Source organism: Pogona vitticeps, chromosome 3 (assembly GCF_051106095.1).
Source record: "Pogona vitticeps strain Pit_001003342236 chromosome 3, PviZW2.1, whole genome shotgun sequence".
NCBI classification, from domain to species: domain Eukaryota; kingdom Metazoa; phylum Chordata; class Lepidosauria; order Squamata; family Agamidae; genus Pogona; species Pogona vitticeps.
This window is the reverse complement of record NC_135785.1, coordinates 176,739,148-176,743,945: the sequence shown is the minus strand read 5'-3', so window position 1 is coordinate 176,743,945 and position 4,798 is coordinate 176,739,148. Positions and strand designations below refer to the sequence as shown.

Sequence of the window (4,798 nt, the reverse complement as noted above, 5' to 3'; positions counted from 1 at the left end):
CCGGACTTTTGATTTTGCTGCTGGAAAATAACAGAGCTGTGGCCATATAAAGCTAGTGCAACATTAGCATACCAGCTGCCCAGAATAGCAAGGCCATAGGTTCCAGCTCTAGAAGTCTCAAAGGGAGCACTATTTAGATGCAGTAAATACAAACTAAAAGAGCTTTTGGTAACAGGCAACCATAGAAGAACTGAAGGGTTCTCTCCCATTCCCAATCGCTGGCATCACATCTTTTTACATTTCCCCTTGATACTAATATTGTAATGCCAGTAACAGAAGCAATTTTCTAAACAGAAAAATAAAGTCCAAATTACAAGAAACTGTTTTTAAAATCTGGTTTGTTGGGTCCTTTTTGCTTCTGTCCTATTTCCAGAGGATTTGGGCGGTGGGGGGGGAGTTGCTTTTAAAAAAAGTAAACCAATAAAGAATGTGTTTAAAAGAAAAAGGTCACAAAATAGCAATGGTATAAGAAGACAGTTTTAACAAATCACCAGTAAAGACATGGTGAACCCCCAGAAAGTCTGAACTGTATTGCTCAGAAAATTAAGTTCTATAATTTATTTTAAAATCTAATCACCAAGGGAAATATAACTGACAAGATATCAAGGAAGAACTGTGTTCAAGTTTTGAAAAAGAGTTTCATTTTCAAATTTGAAAAATAGCTTGGTTTATTCTAATAGGAAGCATCAGGAATGCTCTGAAAATAAGTCAACAGAATATTTATGAATTGTTGTTGTTGTTTAGTCATTTAGTCGTGTCCGACTCTTTGTGACCCCATGGACCAGAGCACACCAGGCCCTCCTGTCTTCCACTGCCTCCCGGAGTTGGGTTAAATTCATGTTGGTAGCTTCGATGACACTGTCCAACTATTTGTTCGACAAGGATGGGATTCGGGCCTACGCGTGCAGAGCACAATGGATTAGCAGTCCATTGCCTTAACCACTCGGCCACCTCGTCTCCTAACAACAGAATAGAAAACCTAAATTATGTTCTTGTTGATGATGGCTTTACCAGCAAATTTTAAACCCTCCCTATTTGTCTGCTTCTGGAAGGACACAATTGATCTGCCAAAATAAAATTGGGCCTACAATCTGAGTTTATGGCAAAGTTAGCAGGTAACCACTTTGCCACAGAAACAGTTCTTGGAATCCAAACATCCATACAGGTAAGTGCTGAAAGGTGAAGACTGAAGGAGTGATCACATGAAGTGAATGTTCCTTACTTATACCCTGTTAGATCATAGCCCTGGTTGGGGGTGCTAGGTCCATGGAATTCAATGCAGTTTTTCCAAAGGTGCCAGCACAAGAGAAGGAATTTTACCAAACAGGAACCCTTTCCCAACATATTAACATAAACGTAATTTTAAAGAACATTAAAGTAAGGAGCTGCAGTGTCCCCCAAAAGAAGAGAGAAAATAAATAAATACAGTGGTGCCTCGCTTAACGAGTGCACCGTTTAACGACGAATCCGCATAGCGACCTGTTTTTGGGGGTCGCTAATGCAATTGCATTGCAATGTTTAGATAGGCTAAACATTGCATTGCGATCATTTCTGCACCCGGCGGCCATTTTGGGAACAGCTGATCGGCAGTTCCAAAATGGCCGCCTGCACCATTTTCACGCCCTGCCCTCACTTACCGAGGGTGCGAAAATGGCAGCGCTATGGAGAAACTTCTCAGAATGGTGAGTTTAAGAGCCATAGGAACGCATTAAACTAAGTTTAATGCGTTTCTATGGCGTTTTCCGTTCCGTATAGCGATGTTTCCCCATAGCGATGGTTAATCTGGAACGGATTAACCTCACTATGCGGGGCACCACTGTATCATGGTGTAGCTGGCCATAACAATTAAAACAGGAGAAAATGAATCAGCAATGTTAAAAACACATTGAAACGTTCATCCCAATATATATACCACAGGACCACAATTCAGTACAACAGAGGTATGAAAAGTATCATTTAAAAAGGGGTACATTTGCCTTGTGTAATCACACCCTGAATGAGCTTTGAGTTTGAACTGAGTGAGAGGAAGGTGGTGGTGTCAATGGCATTGTGGACAACAGCGGGTTAGCATCATTATTTTGGAAATGTGTTATATTTGAATACAAAGAAAGCTGCAGTTATTTTAGAACAATTAAAAATAGTTACCTGGGACAAAATGGTTGCAAAATTAGACTTTCTTAGCAAAATATCACTAGATAATCTATTATTGGACCCTGCAACTCTCCAACATAGTTTGGCTTAACTTCCTGTTCCTCCCCTACTCACAACAGCTCCTACTGCTTCTGAACAACAGCTGATCATGAAGAGAATGATGTTAAGTATGGCCCAGGGAGCTGTCGGTGAAGAAGGAAGCCAGTTGAAATTCTGCAAATGGAATTACTTTCAAGTTTGCACTTGACCCCCTTTGAATCCAAGCCTTTGTATTTAGGACAAAACATCTAGTCCAATATTGTAAGTTGGGAACTCGGTATATTCCTAGAATGCACAGAACACTTCCTTGGCAGCAGGACATCTGGTCATAATAGAGGCTACAACTGTAGTACAGATAGAAATCCTGCAAAGTAGACATTTCTGCTGTAATTGTTTTGTTCTTTCCCTTTTTCTTTTGTAGTAGCTAAGTAGAAATGTTGATCTTCTTTGGGTACTTTGCCATTGTCTGCTCTGCACCAAATTTCCTCTGAAACTGTAGCCTGGGCTTATTTTTTAGAGTTTCATTTCCCTGTAAAACTTACTGTGCAATGCTGAGAGGAAATTAAAGCACCAGTCTCAATTTTTCCACTTCATCACTTTCTCTTGTTTTATAAAACACTGATTAAAAAGGAAAAGTTTATTTAGCCAAAGGGAAAAATCAATACCATTGTTTCAGTATCTTTTTCTCCCAAGGATTCATGCATTTCTTTAGTTTTTTTATCCTTTCCTTTTTCAAACTGTGGAGTTTTAAGCAATTCACCCACATTTATGAGGTTTCTGGATCTTTCATACCTTTGGGGTTATAATTTAAACCCATAACTTATTTATTTAGTCTACAATTGCTACTAACTCAAAGCTGCTTTTTACAGCATATAAAATACCATTTGTTTAAAACTAAGTAGCACTCTGTGCCTGAAAAGAGTTAACCGGCCAAAGCAACTTAATTTCTGAAACTCCTTTGGCTCAGCCAACTGGTTTAAGACTCTTATACAGTCCTTGCCTCTCTTCTACACATCTGGACCTTAAATGGACAATATTTTCTTTCATATAAACTGTTATTGTTCTGCAAGATTGATGCCGTTAATATTGGCTTTCAAGATGACAGATTAGCATCACTGATTAATCAAGGCTATTAGCAGATAAATATCTGTAATTTAACCACTACAGTAATTTCTTTTCCAATAATAAGATTTACAAATGCAAGTGATTAAGTAATTAGCTTACATCTCCACAGATTACCATTCCTCTAAGCAGTTCCTCTTTTCACCATCATATTCTTTAATTACTGTAAGCACTTCCCTCCTTTGTCTATTTTTTTTAAAAAACAGTCTCTGTAAGGGTACTTCATTGTTAATCATTATCATTCATTTATTTTTATATAAGCTCACTTCTTTTCTTCTGTCTGACTTCCTGCCAAGTGTTCTACTAAAGGTTAAGGTTTGTATGCTTAACATAAGTCCTGTCTTTAGTCCCTCTAATTGTTCCCAGTATAATTTTTAGTTTACAGCAGGGTGCACAGGGGGAATGCATAACTTGGAAGAACATGGCAACACACACACACACACACACACACACACACACACACACACACACACACACACACACACACACACACACACACACACACACACACACACACACACACACACACACACACACACACACACACACACACACACACACACACACACACACCTGAAAAACTGTATGCACTTGATAAAATAAAAGTCTACGTTTTTAGAGCACCCTACTCAAATACATCTCAAGGATCTCTTTGTTGCTTCTCCATCAACTTGGCCCCAGGGCAGAAAAAGGCATGGTTTGGCTCCCCCTCCCAACTTTGCAAAAAAAAAAAAAAAGCTTATATTCTTCTATTTGTAGAGTGATTTGACAGTTACTGTTAATTTCCTAAATGTGACATGAAAGCAGTAGAAGGCAACCTGCAAAAGAACCGGGAGGTTTCAGGGGAGGGCAGAGAAAAGTGTGGGCAACGAGTAAGACATTCATAAGAAACAGCAAAAGAATATCAGCAAAATTGCTTCCATATGTAAGCAGAGCATGAGCATGAGTGGAAAGCTGCAGCAGTTTGCCTCTCCCACATCCCAAATCTGACCCCTTGAGGCTGTGGCAGATTGCTCAGGGGAGCAGCAAAGCTGAGCTCTTTCATGAAGATCTAATTTTTATTGCCACTCTGTTGACTTCAAAGTGCTTTGGGTTGCCAAACATAATTTCATGAGAGGTGGTTTCAGGTGGAGGACAAATGCTTCACAAATAATTTCCTTGCTGTATTATAAATTCAATTAAAAACAAGAGGATCAGGCTTTCTGCAAAATTCCCCTGAAAGATTCAACTTTTCTTAGAGTCCTTCAGTCTTCTGTTGATGGCTTTTTCCCCATACCTGTATCCACAGTTATTACAAAATATTTTCATAGACTAGCAGCAAGGAGAATTCAAACTGAACTGAATTTTTATATAGATTCCCAGTTCAGGAAGAAGAGATGAAGAGACTGATTGTATACCAGACATTTTTTCAAAAACTTCCAACATATCCCTTGAAAATGAATCTGCATTATTATTCACTGCAAATATATTTTGGGCATGGATAAGA

At 38.8% G+C, this 4,798-nt stretch overlaps 1 non-coding gene across 1 annotated transcript; it reads right to left on the bottom strand.

The window, feature by feature from the left end:
• Positions 1 to 875: 875 nt before the first annotated feature.
• Positions 876 to 957, bottom strand: TRNAS-GCU (transfer RNA serine (anticodon GCU)). The gene has a single exon. It is a non-coding gene; the product is annotated as a tRNA-Ser (tRNA).
• Between the last annotated feature and the right edge of the window lie 3,841 nt (positions 958 to 4,798).